The 19,934-nt window shown below is 35.2% G+C and overlaps 1 long non-coding RNA gene across 1 annotated transcript; it reads left to right on the top strand.

Moving 5' to 3' along the window:
* Positions 1-13,380: 13,380 nt before the first annotated feature.
* On the top strand, positions 13,381-14,058 carry LOC118479678. Its single transcript, XR_004860017.1, has 2 exons — positions 13,381-13,721; positions 13,878-14,058. It is a non-coding gene; the product is annotated as an uncharacterized LOC118479678 (long non-coding RNA).
* The last annotated feature ends 5,876 nt before the right edge of the window (positions 14,059-19,934 follow it).

Here is a 19,934-nt window from a genome sequence, read left to right as displayed (position 1 = left end):
TTGTGGTGGTCTGGCTAGAAAACATGGTGTTGTTTGCTGGTGGTGCCGCTAGAAAGTGGTATAATAGAGAGGGGGTGAGATGGTGGTCGACTGCTAGTGGTGGCGGCGGCAGCAACAAGTGATGCTTTTGCTATGGTTTATGTTGGCTAGTTTTTTTGGTAAAGAGGTTTGATTTTGCTTAGATTCAATTCGATGGTGGTGGGTGTCGGAAGTGAAGGTTGAAGGTGGTGATGGTGTCTGGTGATGGAGAAGCAAAGAGAGAAGAGAGATGAACAATATCTCCGGCGAAAACGAATGAAAAACTACAAATTAGGGAAAATACAGCTACCTGAAGTACGGCTCTGCTTCGGTTTGTTGCTACTTCCATTAGAGGATTGTTGAGTTTGTTTGATGTGAAGAAGAGGTAGCAGTTGATGAAGAGAGAATGATGGAGAAAAAAAGTCAAAATTAGGGTTTTTGTATGATATTTGGTTTGTTCTGTTATCGTGGTTAGATGATGGTGGAGATGAACATGGTACGAAATGAGAAATTTATACGTACACGAAGCGTGTATGTATATATGTGATTTTTTACTTGTTTTGCTATAGTTTTGTATTTGTTATGTGTGTGTATATATTAATACTTTACATTTAAATAAATATTACCAAGGTACCCTTATTTTATATTTGTAATTACCAAAATACCCTTTCAGTTAACATACAATACGGAGTTAACATACAATATGGATGGAGTTAAGGCTGTGGAGCAAACTGGCGACAAAAACGAAACACCAGGGAGTAAATGGCTATTTTTAAAGGATTGAGGCAAAACAATTAAAACGACCAAACCACAGGGAGCAAAACGGAAGTTTACTCTAATTTTTATTTTAACCATATAGGATTGCTTACGTAGAAGCTGGTGTAACGATCTAGATGTTATGGAAAGGGTGCTACAATATTATCTCAAAAAACACAAACAAGCTTTGAAGCACATTCGGGCATGGGAGGTTTGTATAGAGTTCGCAAAGTGGAGTCAAATCGAGTTGTTGAACGAAGATTTTGGTTGAATTTCAACAAGAGAAAATCCTTAGATTCGGCTAACTTCGGTGCATCGCATAAGTCGGTGCCGAACTTGAACCAGGAAGTTAGCCCAACACAACCCAAGAGAAGACACATGTCAAGACACCCGGTTCGTCTAGCCAGACTAGAATTGTAGGCGAGAAAATAGAAGCTTACTCGCAAAAGAAGGAAGTGAGGATGCAAGGGGGAAGTGAGGATGCAAGCTTTGAACGATGCTAGACAACAAAATCTCCTCGTAGTTGCAGCCTTGATTCAGGAACAACGCGAAAGTGTCGCCTAAGCGTCGAGAGAAATAGACTTTGAGACGTATATTAAGTCACACGACAATCTTGACCTCGAAGTGCCAAAAGTCTTTATAGCCTTCAAACGAGAAATTGCGGAAAAATATGGTTGGCCGACGAGCTATTTTTCAGATTTGTAGTTTTTTTTTCTATATTTAAATAAGTTGTTGGTTTTTATTTTGGATTTTTAGTTGTATTTTTATTTTTATTTAAATGAATTTTAAAAGATCCTATACGAAAACATTAGCCAACTGATTAATCCAAAACTGAAAACAATCATGTTTACACGATATTTATCACAAGTCTAAGTAGTTTTAAATGTTTAGCTACTCATGACATTCGTAAGCGAACTAAATCCATAAAAAAGTATAAAACATTTTTGAAACAGGTTATAGAATGGATTGAAATCGAAAACAAACATAAAGAGATGAAAGAACAATCGAAAAGCACTCCAACTCTTCAAATTAAACCTCCAAACCTTACCTTCTGCTCCAAAATCTCTAGACACCTTCAAAATAATTGTCTATGGTTGAAAGTATGTGAAGAATGCCGTTAAAATGACATAAATAGGTAAGTCCTAATATTTCTACTCGACAAATTGGTTCTAGAATGCTACTAGACCCCTGGCGGTCCACCACGCATCTTCTTACACGTGGTGAATGCCATGTCATAACTGAAAGGCGGCTAACATCGTAGTGGACCGCCACCAAATTCCTTGGTGGTTCGCTATGAACATTTTGAAACAAATTTCATCAGTCGAATGGAATTGATAGCGGACTTCTACACGTCCTCCTACTAGCCCGCTATGGTGATTGTTAACGAAAGTTTTCCTCTTTTTTTTTTAGATTTTACCGACTTTCACCAATTTTCATTTTGGCCTCAATTTTCATTTTGATTGCTTCGTTTCTTAATCATTATTCTACGAATTCAACAAATAATTAAAATTCGTACCAAGATTAATGAACTTGTAAACACAAGAATATTTTTATAAAAACATGTGTAATTACAAGTGTATAAGAGAATACATGCAATAAGTAATCAAGTGAAAAGTACATTCAGAACCCTAGCGAGCAACAGTGGAGGCTGTTCCCAGATCCGAGCTTGTTTCATGTCAAGATCCTATATTTAGTATTGGAAATTCATAACATCTTTCGTATAAAACCATTTTAAGCGTGAACCAACGTAAAAATACAAACTTTAACGTGATTCTTTCCTTGTTTCTTCGCGAAGTTCAAACCCTCTTTGAGGAATGAAAATGCAACCAATTGAGCATGTTTCTGACCTCTGATGGAGAACTCAACTCGAGAACATGAACCCCTTTAGAAAATGCATAACCCGTGCGAGTTTTGACCCAAGTCCAACCTATCTCCCTCTAGCTTTCTCTCTCTAGAAGATGTGATAAATGCAAAGTATAAGAAATAGTGATGGGGTTACCGAAGCTCCTTTCCACATTAGGGGTTTGATGCAAAATTACCAAAATGTTCTCGAGGGCCCTTATCGTGTTCATTATCCCGTAATAGGCTTTAAATCCATGATCCAATTTTCAAATCAATAGATTTGAATATTTTGGGATGTTACATCATCATAATTAGGATTGCCTTTGTTTAACATATTTTAAAATGGATTTTTTTCTATAATTTATTTTTATTTTCTTTAACATTTTGTAGTAATCGAATATTATAAGTTTATGTATTTATTTTTTTATAGTATACAAAATTAAAAAAAAAACTAAATTTTAAATAACATTAAAATCCAGATTTAAAAAATAATAACAATATAATAAAACATAACCCCTTAGACCGTGGGGTATGGTGAGACGGGGGTTTGGGGTATGAGTTGACACGTGGACTTCGAGGGGCACCGTTGGTCAGTTGCATGTTGGGTCGGTATGGCAGAGCGTGGCTAGTCCGCGTGGTTAAATAGTAGTTGGGGTATGGGTTTGGCTTGGCTTGGCCAAACGTTTATTTTTTAAATTTAAATCCTAGCCACCTATAGCCTAGCCAACCCAGCCAATGAGAGCCGACCACGGAAGAGCGCTAGGCCCGCCCAATGCCCAGGTTAAAACCCCCGCCCAAGTGGCCACGTCAAAACCCAACCCCACCCGGGGTGATGACTTGTGTGTTTGTACCCAACCCACGCCCCAACCATGTCCCATACCCCATAGTCTTACCTACCCATGCTTTTGTACCCTTCTTTGACTACGGATATCTCCATGATTCACCCACACAATGGGCCGTCTGTAGGTCCTTCATCCATGGCTTGCCATCTAGGCGTTCGTGGGCTCACAAGCATCCGCATTGTGGATGTTCTTATAAATAATACACTTACATAGGAATCTAATCTAGAGGACTAATTATATTTATCGAGTCAGTACGATCTAAGAATTTTTCTCAGGGGTTTCTTTTGCTAGATTCTCAATAATTCTCACTCGTTTTTTTTTTTTCTTAATCATACAAGGTTTACACTAAATTATTCCATTTTTTTTTCCAAACCGAGGGTAACATGGTATGTTTCTTGGAACATGATGACTTCTATTCTTTGATTCTTTTGGTTGTGTTCAGCAAAATTCTGAGATTTATTTCTTGCCCATGAAAAGACTTGGTCAGAGTTTCATGTCTGTAAAGAAGGTTGAAAGATGCTAATATAAGATTGTTTACAGTTTTGGAAGAACACACATTACGGGTTATTGTCCAAAAGACATGATTTTCTTTATCTACCATTATTGCAACTATATCTTACCAATGGACGATCATTAAATTTGCAAGGTTTCTCATGAGGTTACAGAAAAAGAAATACGTACACAGGTGATCATAAATATTTATAAACAGTTCAAATTAATAAAGTGATATTGGACATGTTTGCATACAAATGGGTGGGTGGGTGGGTCTTGACATCTGTCATGTTGTACAAATATTATGGTCCGGACACCACATGCCCATAGATTTAAAGAAGCTAGCTAGCATGCATGTACAAATGTACAACTGGTTAATTTTGCTTTGGATTGCAATGTAGTGATGTCAAATATATAAAATTGTACACTGTTATGCTGCAGTTGTCCAGTTTCTGAACTTTGTCTTGAGATGGTAGAAATGATGAAGGTGAAAGAAAGAAAGAAAGAAAGAGACTAATGGGGTGTCTTGAATGTGAATGATTGGTATTTGTATATTTATGTATATTATTTAGAGTAGAATATTATTAACAAGGGTAGATAGATTCTTGTTGTCACATGGATTCTACTGGTGTCAGTCAGGTTTGGACCACGGTCCAAGTGAGACCACCCCCCACCCTCTTGTTACTAGTCATCTTCACCACAGCTCTACTAATATTTCTTGGTAATCCAAACTTTATAACGTCTCTTAACTATTTCATCTATTGTATAAGAGTAAAGTTTCATTTCGTCCCTACAGTTTGTCCAATTATACCGGTTCAGACCAAATTTAAAATTTATATCATTTCGGTTTTTGATATTTTTGAAACATGTCAGTTTCGTCTAAAAAAACATGAGTTAATTACCATTTTCGTCCTTGTGGTTTGTCCAATTATTTAATTCAACATTAGTTTTTTGGACAGAACTAGCATGTTTCAAGAATGTTAGGGATGAAAATGGTACAAATTTGAAATTTGGCCTAACCTAGCATAATTGGATAAATTAAAGGGACGAAAATGATAGTTAACTAAATGTATAATCTAACAAATGTCGTTAACGGTACATCCTGATAGTTAAGACTGTGGGGTATGGCGGCGGGGGTTGAGACGTGGGTTGGCTGAAAACGCCCAAAGCACCACCCCGGGTGGGCTTGGGTTTGGGCGCGGCCCAAGAGGCGGGAGTTTAAGGCCGGGCGTGGGGCGGGTCTATCAATATGACATGGCGGGCTCTCAATGGCCAAACCAAGCTAGCCGTTGTAATATATTAAATTTTGTTTTGATTAAAATAGGAAATTCTCAACATAGAAGCCATTTGTGGGAAGCGATTAGTAAAACATTCCATGAAGAAATGGAAATGGAGGTTTATCGTGAGAACGATAGCTTATCCTCGAAGTGGACTGAGATAAGCGGGCAACTCACGAAATTTAGTGCTTTTTTTAAACAAAGCAAAGCAAAACCCAAAAAGTGGTGAAACCGAAGCCGACTTTGTGACAAATGCATTGGTTACATTCAAAACAAATGTAGGGAGCGACTTCCGTTTCATGCATTGTTGGGAGATTTGTAAGTTCCATCCCAAGTGGGCGAATATCCCCAGTGGTAGCGAAACTAACACGTCTTCCAAAGGTCAAGGACACCCTCGTCCCAAGCTCAATTGGATGCACGAGATTAAGAGTTGGAGGACTTTTTGGATGATTCGCCAAACCGGCCTGAATACGGAAGCGATGCCGCAAAAAGGCGCGCTCAAAAATCAAGATCGGGTACGGTATCGCCTTCAGTTGGGAGTTCGGGCTCGCGTAGGGGAGTATACAGCGAGCAGTTGGATGACATTGCAAGCAAGTTCGATACATTCAACGTATTCCAACAACAAAGGGCCGAAATTCGAAAGAGCAAAGAAGCTAGGGATGCCCTAAAACAAAGACGAGATGATATGAAATTTCTAGCCCAGCCCATTGATCACCTATCAGGTGAAGAGTTGGAACTAATGTTGGAGACGAGAGAAGAGATAAAGAAAAAAATATAAGCATTAGGAATTTTTTATGTAATTTTCTTTATTAAAAAATTTAATATTTAAAAAAAATATAAAATAGCCGTTTGGGCTGGCCACGCCCCAAACCCCCGCCTTACCATACCGTCTTTGATGTGGGTCAGCCCAGCGAAGCCCCCCCCCCCCCCCCCGCCACGTGTCAACCGATGCTCCAAACCCCCGCCTCACCATACCCCACAGTCTAAGATGTATGCCTCACAATCAAAAGATGAAGAGTTTAAATCATGCCATATGTATGCCTCACAATCAAAAGATGGAGAGTTTAAATCATGCCATATGATTTATCTTAGAAATTTATCTTAGAAAATACGTACGAATTTCTATTTAGAAAATGGGTATGGCTAAATACACTCTCACTTTTTACTTTTCACATCCCCTTTCTAAAAGTATTATTTTTAAACTTTTTAAATTCTACCCTTTAAATATCCATTTCTCACACTTTTTACACTAACAATTCATCCCTTATATTTTGATTTCAGTTTTGGTGTCTGGATAATAGCGATCCACTACTACTTTCGATATTATATGGTTTCTTTTATGTCACATTTATATGTCAACTTTTCTAATTACTATTATGAGTTTGAGCTTCATATATAAAATAACTAGGTTATAACCCCGTGTATTACACGGGTCGAATAAATGAATTTTATATACTAAATAATAAAACAATATATCTTTAAAAACCTCTTTTATTACACAGGTTGAATAAATATAATTTTATATATTAAATAATAGAAAGTTATATCTATAAGAACCATATTATACGGATTTAATAAATATAATTTTATATACCAAATAAAAAAGTTATATCTTTAAAACCGCTTGTTTTACACGAGTTGAATAAATGTAATATTGTTTACCAAATAATAAAATATTTAAAACTTGTAAATGTAACGAAGTCTCAATAAATTTAACCATTTATTTAAAACTTGTAAATGTAGAAACGATAAATAATATTAGTTAATTTTATTTTAAGTTCCGTAAAATCTATTTGATACCAAATTAAACAAAACGTTCAAATATATAGTTAATATCAAGAGTAAATTACGATTTTGGCCCCTCCGGTGATATCATTTTTACCCTTTTAGCCAAAAAAACGAATCGTTTAACATCTGAGCCCACAACGTCTTTTTTTCTAACCCTTTTGGCCCCTACCAAAAGGGTTGGAAAAAAGACGTTGGGATCCAAAAGGGTTGGAAAAAAAGACGTTGAGGGCTCAGATGTTAAAAAATTCATTTTTTGGCTAAAAGGGTAAAAGTGATATAACCATATGGGCCAAAATCGTAATTTACTCTAATATAAAATTAGATAACTAAGTTTGAATTTGAAGTAAATAGATAAATATAAAAGTAATAATTAAACTAAATAATATTTAGTAGGAGAATTATCTATAATTTAATTAGAAGAATTTAAATTATAATTATAATTATCCATAAGACATGGCCTAATACGATGACAAATGTTCTCAAAAGTGGTTTCTTTTATTATATATATAAATATATAATTTTTAATCGATTGAGCAGACAAAAAACAATATACATTTTAGTTTTATAAATGAACACCTAAATCTACATTACAAAATAAGAAACCAATTTCCTAATCCATTTTTAAAAAAAAATTGAAAATACAAGGGTTGATTGTATTTATTTACAAACTTTAAGTGGAGAGTGCAACTAGTAAAACTAAAAAAAAAAGAGTGCATTTAGAAAATATATAATCCAACAAATAACCAATTAAATTACATGCCGAGAATTACTTTTGAATGTAGGTTTTCTAGAAAACTATTTCTAGTTAAAACCCTGATTTAGAGTCCGTTAGTAGTATATGTTTGTCTAGTTGCTCATTGGCTCTTTATCGATTGGAGTAAACCGATCCTTTTGTATTATTTCTCTTACACTAGCTGGTCCATGCGTAATTAAAATGGTTTAAATAAACATAGTTTTATATCAATACATAAACGAATAAAACATATCAGTTTGTCCTTTTCTTGTAAATCAAAAAATAAACGAATAAAACATATCAGTTTGTCCTTTTCCATGTAAAACCTAATTGTTTTTACAAATAACATATTAATAACAAGCAGTCTAATGGACAAGGTATGTGACGCATAAATTAAAATTTTTACATTTCAATACTTTGTTTCGTAATGATAAGTAGAATGGTTTTGTAAAAAGAATTTTACAATCAATAGCAAAATATAGAACTAAAGTTTATATCATTAATTTGCAACTAAATAAGTGATAAATCTTCTGTTTTGTATTTCTTTATCACCTTAAGAGGTACAGGTGAAAGAGATGGACCAAGTAATTTTTATATATTTAATAATTTTAAAGTTAAATGTGACATGTAAGTTTATCTTAACGTCATGGTATAATAAAAGTATGTGAGTTAAAGACAAATTTTGGTTATGAGTATTTACGAAGGATGTGATGATCTTTCACGGAATTGCATATGTTTAACAATTCTACAGTTGGTCAGGGTTGCGATTCATTCAGCATCAATTTCATTTGCTAAAAACAAAACTAAAATTATAGCTATGATGATAACCAAGATGACTATCGTGGCTTGCTTAGTAATAATTTATCCATTTTTTTCCTTTGAATTGATATATTATCACTAAAAAACTTGTGAAGTTACATCAAAACAGAATAGATGGCCAACAAGCTACGCCGTCACCCCTTTCTGAATTGCAAACTCTAACCTTTCAAAGACAAACCCATGCCCCCTTGGAATGAACAATTGATGTGGATGACCCGTTGGACCCTAGTTAAGAAGTGGATAACTTCTGGTGTTAGAGAGTCAAATGTGTCAATAGCATATTATTAAAGTTACACTTCTGCATAAAAGTATAGAATATTATAACAGTTTTCAAAATAGAACTTTGATTTTATACTAATTTTGTTATCCTAAATTATCAAAACTACTAAATTACCCCAATATATCAAGAGTTACATCCTAATTCTACTCTTAAATATACACTTTTGTTCATTATGAGACTTAAACCCTCACGTTACGAGGATGGGCACATTTCCATGATTCCATCACCCAATGAGACTGGGTGTAGTGGGTAGCCTACATACACCTCAACATGGAAGGACGCTAAACACTATTACGGGGAGTTAAATAGGGGCACTATAACCGGCGTGATGGGGATAACCATGGGGGTATGTGTGGATATCTTTTGCGGCCAATGCAAGGCGTGATTACGCTACAAGTTAACGAGAGTCGTTATTTAATCACAGTTCTTTGCTAAGTTGATTTGTACATGCATGGCCTATTTAATTACATAAACGTTATTAGATGTGTATCATCATTTTGATTCTTTGTTTTCTTTAAACTTACATGGTTGATTCCAATAAACAAGACACATATCAGTATCACCAAGACACATGATATAAAGCTACTTTTAAGTGTTGATTATATACGTCGTTTCCAAAACCTGAATCAAGTAATGATGTTAGTCCACTACAAAAAATGATCGGGAGAATCTTTGTAGAAAGAGAACTATTTGTGCACCAACATAGTAACCCTATAATATATGAAAACAGAAGCTATAAAAGGAGTCTATATACAGATGATGATGAACCAAGGTTGGCTTTAAAGGTGTGGGACAAAGAATCTCAAGTGCAATTATGGGTGTCCATTGTAAATTCCATCTTGCATCAAGATTATTAAATACTGGTGGCAATTAATGACAAACCCACATATCATATATCTCATCATTGTCATATTTAATATTGCATCTCATTCTTATTGTCTATCAAGTTCCATTTATGTTGCATTCTAGATCAATTACTTTTTGGATGCTTTTATATCCATCCTCTACGTACTAAGCTTCTATTTTTTTGTTACATTTTATCGAAATTTGCATTTGTTCATCATGTATAATAAATTCATACAATCTAATCGTGAAATCTCGTAACTTGAGGAAAGTATATAAATATATGAAAGTGATGATAACTCTCGTTTTGCGGGTTTTCATGCTTGGAACCTCTTTTTATTACTAGAATTTAATAAGCTTGGCCAACGAGCTATAGCTCAATTGGCATTAAAGGGGAAGTAAAGATTTAGGTTTGAGGTTATAAGTCCCAAGTTTGAATCTGATCTCAATCGGGGTGGACCTTTAGGGCAACGGGTTTTTCTGAAATCGAAGATGGTGAGCTTGGACTACCTAGCGCTCTGCAGTCATGGACGTATAGGGTTGCCTTTTTCCATTGAATTAACCCGGGTAACCGGACTTTATTTCGTTGGTCTTTTAAAAAAGAATTTAACAAGTTTAAGAGATAAAGAGATAGCAAGTAAATATTTTTCTTAAGCAAGTATGTTAGTATTTGAAATAGAGAGAGATCGTCTTTTCAAGTTTGAATTGAAATACTCGACGGTTACCGAGGTGATGAGGCTATTTAAAGAAAGATGTAGAGGTGGTTTAATAGATTCATCGTCGGTACCAGACCTACATTAACAAAAGTCTGAGAAAAAATCTCACACCTCAACCGATAGTGTAAATATCAGAGTGAGACGAAAACGAGATTGCAAGAGACTTCATAACGACTATCTATAACAAATATTTAATAAACAAGATTTCATTTCATTGCTAAGGCAAAATACATTGTTTTGAAACAAATACAACAAGTTGAACGAAGAAACCAAATACAACAACAAATACTAAATTAAATTGGGTTTCTAGTCATCCTACTAGATTCCGTTCATCGTCATCATCATCAATTTCCTACAATACGTATTAAAGTACATGTCAACACATCAAGTATTGGCGAGCATACAAGTTTGAGTACTAGCATAAGTATAAACGTTTTAAACAAATCCACATGGCATAATAGTAAATTAAGACTTAATAACAATACTAGCATACAACTTATAATTGTCAACCCAAAGTTTCCCACTAGCGTAATCCTATCGTAGCAATGATAAGACCGTTTTGTTTAACTTAACATGACCTCAAGAATACGAGTGGTGTGTTAATCCTAAAGCTTAATACATGTTAAGGGATGCTCGTACGAAATTAATGACAAGTATAAAGCAAATACGTATTCTAGCATGCATGAGTTCTAGTATCACGTATCAAGCATGTATATTGGATCGTTTGTTCGTAAGCATGTTGTAAGTGTGTGTGTGCGTTTTTAATAAGGAATACGTATTGCACCCAAAAAGTGTCAAAAAGTAAAAAGGGTCATGTACACTCACGGTTTTTCTAAGCTTTCCGATTAACCGCGAATTGACGAGTTGTGGAGAGTGGAACATCGAAGTTCCTACATTCACTACTAGAAAATTTGGCAATTGTCACCAAAATTTGCTACCAAAAAAATTGGTGGCAAATTTAGCCACCTATTTCCCACGGATATGCAAATTAAGCGTACTCAGCATCGTTTGGTAGCAAAGCGGTGGAAAATTTTACCACCATCTATTTCTGGTGACAGATTCGTGAAAAAATAAGAATAACTTCCCTTTATTATTCCAAATATACATGTATTTTTTTAATTGCTACGGTCTTGATGGTAACAAAATGAATTTTAAGCCCAAATTTAACTAGGCGGGTTAATATCCCGCTCATTATTTAGGGTTTTGATTGAAAACCAGCGTGTTTACCAATAACTCATCCACCCACTCCACTCTCCAGCCACCAGCCTATCGTCGGCCGTCACAGCCCCTCGCCGGAGCAGGTCGCAACACCTTCTGTACTTCAGCCTTCCCTCACTCGTTCACTTTCTTCAGCCTTCAGGTTCGTTTAAACATTCGACTTGTTGATTATAACTTTCAATTTGTTCATGTAGACATTCGATTTGTTGATATAACTTTCAATTTGTTGTTGATTTTATACACAAATATGGTTCTCTGCTTAAAAAGTTTCAATGGACAGGGGTTTTTTATTAACTGGTGAAAATGTGATCAATTATAAACTATGAAAATGTGATGATCCTTTCTTGTGTATCCTGAATTTGATTATAAGTTGTGAAAATGTGATCGACTGCAATAACCGTAGAGAATTTGAATTAAGTTCGAAGTGCGAACCCATCTCTGAAAAGTTATAAAATAACGCTTCTAGGTCGGATCTTCTTAAGGCTCTTGGGATTTCTCGTGTTCTTAATGTGAGTTGTTTGATTGTTTCAAGATTTCAGTTAAGTTATTGATTGTTGTTGGGTTGTTTGATGGATTTATTGTGGTGTTGATTGTTCAAGATGTCACTTGATAGTTTCTGTTTTGACCCTTTTTGCATCTTGATTTTCTAACATATTTTTTCTTGCAGTTGTTGGATGGTTTTGTTTGGCTTTAGACTCTTTTGTTATTTGTTTGTATTAAGGTGATTATTGATGTTGTAAGATGTATAAGTTTGGAGTTATAGGATTGTTTAAATGTGTTGATTTGTGATTGGTTGAATGGTGCATTGAGTATCTTTTTTGAAAACTGGATATGGTTTGACCTTTGAAGCCTGTTGGCTGCTCATTGTTGTATGTTTTGAGGTATGCATTTTGATTTACTTGTTGAGCTAGATCATCTCCAATGGGACAGCCGTGAGGCGCCTGTAAGATGAGGTGGAACGGAGAAGGCAGAGGTCGTCTGTATATAAGGACGTGCTGGCAAGAGTAGAGAGCGGATTGTGAGGGGGGGGGGGGTTAAGGAATGCAAACGAGCAGTGCTGACGTGGAGGCGCCAATTCCTCTTTCTTGTAAGCATTGGTTTTTAATGTTAGTTGATGAGGTTGAAGTGTTAATGATTCACTAACAGATAGGTAGCGAAAAGTTGTTTTTGTTGGAGATATGATGATTTTGCTGGAGATGTAGTTTAGGTTTTTGTGTATGATTCTACGTTAGTAGATAAAATTTAAGTGTTAGTCTAATTGTAACTGGTTTAACTTCTAGCCAGATCAATTTATTCATGTATGTGTGCAGATTTTGATTAGAACTTTTTGTTAACGGACGAAATGTTTAAGATGATGTGTGAGAAGTTAGTGACCGATATATGATGATTTTGCTATAGATTCAGTTGTGTTATTGCCTACTGTTATAAGGTAGTAGATAGAATGGAAGTGTTACTCCTAATCATGACAAGTTTAACTTCAAGCCAGATTAAAATTTTCATGTATGTGTAAAGATTTTCATTAGAACTTTTATTAACGGAAGAAATGTTTAATATCATGTTATAGGGGTGCAACCGAGCCGAGCTACTTGCGAGCTACTTGAGCTCGGCTCGAAAAAAAGCTCGAACGAGTTGAGTTTAAACTAAGGTTAATGGCTTTATTTTAATTCATCTTAGGCTCTTATTCTACAGCTTCCAACAAATGGTAAGTAGTGAAAATGATGGAAGTCAACACAAGCTAATGGTATCGTGACTATGGAAGTCTGTTACAGATGTACAAGATCCATTGTGAATCGACCGTTTTTCATCTACTGGTATGGTTTAGTTTCAATGTCAAAAGAATCTTTGTAAGTTATTGGTTTGTTTGACCTCAAAAGTCAAACTTGATCATTTTTCATCTACTGGTATGGTTTAGTTTATTTTTGAACAACCAAATGCAACTCTTGGATCATGTATGCAACTGGTCAACAACTTATTAAGACCTGCTATCAACAACCAACAGATTCTCTCCGAGCCTATTTCATTATCGGTAAGAATCTTTCTTGATTCTTACTGATATAAACAAAAAAGGGCGCGATTAGTCTTGAGAAATCGAGTCAGGTATGTTTATTCATATATTTTTCTTTACTCTTTGTTTTTCATTTCATATATCTATGTGAATAACAATTGCATTTTGTTTTCTTTGCAACCAACTTGACCCATTATAACTTTTCGTTAATTCTGATTTCTTGATCCTATTCATTGATTGTTTTGTAGATTGGAATTATTGCGGGGTTGTTGGCTGACAAAGAAAAAGATAAGGTGGATAAAGATGCGTTGCTTGATAGAATGTCACAAATTGAAGCTATGTTAACAGCTACAGTTCGAAGATAGGCTATAAACACTTGGTTTTGAATGTTTAGATGTTTATCATATTGGGATAATTTTAGTTATTTTATGTTTTAGTTGGTATTTTTATATGCTTTTGAAAACGAGATGTTTTATATAATTTTGAGATTTTATTAGGCTTTTTTTATATTATTTGTAGTTTTATTGATATGTAATTTTGATGAAAATAGCAGGGAGAAAAGAAATCTAAATTAAAAACCAATATTCCAGTAATTAGTATGGTAGCAAATAAATGGTAGCAAAATTGTGTAAAAATGGTGGCTAAATGGTGGCAATATCAGTGGCTAAATGGTATCAAAACTCGCAAATTGTGTGCTAAACGGTGGCAATATAAGTGGCTAAATGGTATCAAAATGTGCAAAAACTGATGGCTAAATGGTGGCAATATCGGTGGCTAAATGGTATCAAAACGAAAAAAACCGATGGTTAAATGGTGGCAAATCAGTGGCTAAATGGTATGAAAACGCGTCACAACTTGGTGGCAAACAAGACGGAGCGTAGCAAACATGAAGCGGTGGCAAATAATTTTGACCAATTTTGTGGTGGTAAAATAAGGTAGCAAAATATAAAAATGGTGGCAATTTGGTGACATTAGGGCAATTGACACGGGTGTTTTTGTCACCGTATTTTCGGTGGCAAACTGGTGACAATAAGGAAATTGCTACCATTTTGTAACCATAATTTACATGACAAAAACCATGTTTTCTAGTAGTGATTGGGGAAACGAAGGTGTATGAGTATTCGGAACTAAAGAGAGTTCGGATTCGGAATTAAGTATAAAAGTATATGTACACGAAAATATATCTTGTCTAAATACTCGTTTGGACACTAAGTTTTTATGTGTTTTCATGGGGTTCTAACTTGCCCATTAGAATCACAAACGAGGAGTTCAGAACGAAGATAATATCACCTGACTTCGTAACATCTAACCACAATCCGTTAGTATCAAGAATTCGGTTAGATATATATTATATTTTATAGTATAGTCCATCATCTATTATCATATAAATCATGTAAGTCAAGCATGGAGGTGGCATGATTCCATCCGTTAAACCTCTTTCTCTGATTCACCAAAGCCCAAATTTATCAACGTAGTTGATAAACCGGTTGGTCATGAATGAAAATAAATACAACTAAACAACTAGATTATCCAAGTAGCCAAATAAGAACAACCCGGGCGTGTCATATCCAATACAACAAACGTTGGAGGCGAGTCGGGGTTAACTTACTTTGATTCTAGGAAGCTACTTGGTATTCTTGCCACTAGAAGAAGTGAGGTAGTGGAATAAGTTTGGAGAGCCAAGGCTTCCATGGTTCACACTTACACATGCACAAGTCTTCCAACATTGAAGGCTGGAAGCTTGGATGGTTTCAACACTTAGGACATGTTGGGCATAATTTTAAAGAAGATTTAAGCTTGTGTTCTTGGTGGAACTCAACCACAACACAAAACCACAACTATGAACTTAGTTAGGAGCTTGGTGGGTACAAGTTTACACCAAGTTTTAATCAAAACAAACAAGAAATAAGATTATAATGTACAATATAAAGTTTATAACTATCTTGGACCTTGATGTGGTGAGGTTCCACATTAGTTTGCCAAGGAAAACTTGTGGAAACCTTCCTAGAGGTTATCCAAGAAGTTTAGTGATGAAAAGGGAAAGAAAAAGAGAGAAAAATAGTGAGTTAGGAACTCACTGTGAACTATTGAAGTTCACTGACGTGCTTGAATCACTTTGAGAGAAATGAGAGCTTGAGGTGGTTGGCAGTTAAAATAAAGGTGGACAGAAGTTTTTAGAATGTTCTGTTAGTTTGCGTGTAACATGTCAGTGTGCATACCAAGCCACGCGAAACTAACTTATTTAAAGGGAGGCATAGGCCTTCGTGTCTTGTAGGTATTGCGAAGGAGAAATGGGGTAAAAGCATGCTGGCATGAAGGAGGACGGAACGTGAAGCACTAAAGTCCCTTTTTGGGTTCGTGTGGCATGGGTAAGGGCAAAGGAGACGAAGGCCTTGGGCCTTGTTTGCGCGAAAGGGAAAAGAAAAGGGCAAGGCGAAATCCCTTTGTATTTCGTGTGGAGAGATGGGGCGAAAGCCCATTTCGTTGGGCCTGGTTTTGTGTGGGAAAAGAACAGTACACTAAGTGGTTTAAAGGCCACTTTCCTTGGGCCTGAGGGCCACGGAGGTGGTCCTTTTTGGGTTGCCTTCGTGTGTCTTTGACCCAAGGTGGTGCGTTGGGTTAGATCGTGCCAGATTCACGTATTATATCCCGTTTTAAATACACACACACACACACATATATATATATATATATATATATATATATAGGCTAATTATAAGGAGAAAACTCACTCCAGTTGACTAAACCCTGAAAACTCACACATGTGGCTAGGATTGATCCACGTATGTATTTAGATTGAGAGTAGGAAAGGGCATAACGGTCTTTTTCTTTCTTTACCTTTTGAGTTTTGTTGACCCTTTTTCATGTGTAAGTCTGCACACGCAGACCTTTCAACATTGCTTGTTCTTGTCAAGCTTTTCATTAATTACATTGTACTTGTGTATCTCTCTCTCACATGTTCTTTTTACATATTCATGGATATAATCTCAAGCCATAATCTCAACTCTCATTTATTTTGAACCAGAGAGTGCAGTGAGAGAAAGAAACCAACTCTCATTTCCAAGTTCCAACTCTCTACTCCATCTCTCTACCAACAACATCGCCTCCTCCTTCCACCACCACCAACACCGTCGTAACCTACTTCCACCACCACCACCACCGCCGTAAACTCTCATCCCCACAGCCGGATCCGGATCCAGATCGGAAATAATTAGAATTAAACATCACTCTTCCTCTATCTTTCCACCGTCTCCCATCTCTCTCTCTTCGGGAACCAGATCTGCAATGGTGGTTGCAGATTTGGTGGAAGGTTAGGGTTTGTTCGAAATAAAATTTTGGGGTTTTCATGTACAAAAGAAGATAGCTCAAATTGACGGTTGAAGGTTGATGAAGGATGGTGGCAGGTGGGGTTGATGGCGGATATTGATGGCAGTCGTTGTTGTTGAAGGAAGGTGGCAGGTGGGTTGATGTTGGCGGTTGTTGATGAAGGATGGTCGCAGGTGGGTGGTGATCGTTGAAGGTTGATGAAGGATGGTGGCAAGTGGTGGTCTGGTGGTAGTGGTGGTTGTTGGGAGCTACGGTGGTGGAGGGTCTAGCTGAAAACATGAATAATCAAAGCCAAAGCCAATTTCAGGTGCTCGATTTGATTTTGAAGCCTTTTTTTAAGCTTATTTAATTCAGGTGCTCGATTTGATTCATTTTTTAGGCTGCATTTTTAGTCTGCATTTTTGTTGTTTTTATGGATCTGCAATTTTTTTTGTTCAAGAAGATAAAGGTTTTTAAATTCTTGTTTTATGGATCTGCAAATCCGATGTTGAAGATGATGTTTTTGTTCGAACCAGGCAAAGATCCAGTAAAATTACACATCCTTTTTTACGTTTTTTGAGGATGCTGAAGGGTTTTGTTCGAATTTTTTTGTTCAAGAAGGTGAATATGTATGTTTTTAAGCTTTTTTTGCAAATCTGCAATTTTTTACTCTGCATTTTTGTTGTTTTTTGTGGATCTATAACTTTTTTTCATTTTTTGTTCAAGAAGATGAAGGTTTTTAAGTTCTTGTTTTCTATACATATTGCTTTTTATTATTGATTTTATCATTTTTTTTGTGTAAAATTTGTTTCTGATTTCTGATCAAATCGAAACAATTTGATTTAAGTTCTTGTTTATTGAATTAAATTGAAGTTACTTTTCTTGTTTATTGTTCTTAATTGTAGTTTTCTCTTGATACAAATAATAAAGATAGAGTAAATTTTGTTAGATGAAACAAATGTGTTAGTTTACAAAAGTCAAAGGGATTCGTGTGAGTGTAACAATTGGTTCATAATAATGTAATATTTTTATGTAACAGAAAGTAACCTGGTCCTTGGTTATGTTACACTTTTTTTGTGTAACATCTTTATGTAACCCAACATAGATGGGTTTAGTAATGTAACAATTCTAATATGTTTTGTTAGTTACATATTTAAAAATTCTAAAAAAACATAAATAGTTACATTTTATCGTGTTACATAAATAATGCACGTTATTGAAAATAAAGTGTGTTGTGTTTCGGGCATAAATTGATAATTAAAAAATGCATGTTACATTTTTTCGTGTTACATAAATAATGCACGTTGCTGAAAATAAAGTGTGTTGTACACTTTTTTAGGCTGTAGTTTTTATTATTGATTACATCATTTTTTGTGTAAAATTTGTTTTAGATCTTGTTCAAGAAGGTGAATAAGTATGTTTTTTTCAGCTTTGTTTGGAAATCTACACTTTGAAGATGATGTTTCAGATGTTGAAGATGATTCAAAAGATGTTTGATGTTGAACATAGTTACGAAATGTAACAATCAAAGAAAAAATGCATGTTACATTTTTTTTGTGTTAGAAATGTAACAATCAATCAAAGCAAAAATGCCTGAGATTTATGTAGACTTTTGTTGTGTTGAATCTGAGAATTTTATATGTTATGGATTTTTTGGTTTTGTTTTTACCATGTTACATTTTATTTTTGCCTCAGATTTTTGTACATTTTTGCTGTATCCGTGTTACATGTTTTTTTTCACTGAGATTTTTGTACATTTTTGCTCTATGTGTGTTTGATCAGTGGTTTTGTTGATGGTTGCTTGAATATCTTTGTTAATGGGTGATAGAACTTTAATCATCAGAGAGAGAAAACATAAAATAATGAAAGAAAAATGCTTTAATCAAGAGAGAGAGAAAAAACATAAATTAATGGGTGACAGTACTTTACTGCACTTTCTTTGTTCCAATATTACCCTTCACTACATTAAATACATTAAAAAATTGAGACAAAGTACACAAAAGCAATTGATGGGGCAAAAGTTAATCCTAGCCATCCATCAACTTTGATCAATGGTGATTAATGGGTTTTCAGGGTTTAGTCAACTGGAGTGGGTTTTCGATTTATCCTTGCCCTATATATATATATATATATATATATATATATATATAATGTAACGACGTATTCATTAGATATAATGCCCGTCTAAATTAATAATGTACTATCTCAAGTATCGGTTGCACGTATAATTACGCATTCAAGATTGATGTATAATACAAGTATTGTAACACGTTAAGTATAAAAAGAATTTTATTATGATCAAGGTCTTAGATACAAGATTGGAATAAAAATATGAACACGATACGATTACAGTTTCCAAAAATTGAAAATACGATTACACTTTTTAAATAAGGAAAGTACAAAAAATGCGAAGCGTTACAAAGAATCCACTCTAACATCTTGTCCTTCAAACGATGACGTTTTATCAACATGCACGCCATCGGTAATGGATCCTACATCGACAAAGGTCTGAAAAGTCTGAGTGGGAATCTAATATTATCTTCAAACAACAAAAGACCACAAACGGAAGACTGGTCGGTGAATTGTTGCTTCCAAAATACGACGACAAGTGACGATTCCCTCCAAAATTACTCTTGGTAATCCGTTGATAAAGTCAGTCAAACCGTCAACATGGATTTCCTCAGTAATCAGTCGGCGATTTCCCATAAATTACCTACAAACATTTATAGTTTAATTTTTCCTTTTTCTTTTAACTTTCATGTAACAACCGTAATTCCTGATCGGCCCTGATGACGACATGTGTTCCAATACTCTCCCTGTTTAAACTAGATCGAAGTTGAGAGGTTAATGTTGCCAATTGATCAAAGATAAAAGTTGAGTAACTGAAATTGACATTCTAAAACTTTGTGTCTTACTGCCTGTAATCCGGTACTTGGCTTCCTTTTAAGACATGTAAAGAACATTAAGGGGGTGACAACAATTACGGTTTTCACGGACCG

This window comes from Helianthus annuus, chromosome 6 (genome assembly GCF_002127325.2).
Source record: "Helianthus annuus cultivar XRQ/B chromosome 6, HanXRQr2.0-SUNRISE, whole genome shotgun sequence".
Taxonomy (NCBI): domain Eukaryota; kingdom Viridiplantae; phylum Streptophyta; class Magnoliopsida; order Asterales; family Asteraceae; genus Helianthus; species Helianthus annuus.
This window is presented reverse-complemented; position numbering and strand designations above follow the sequence as displayed.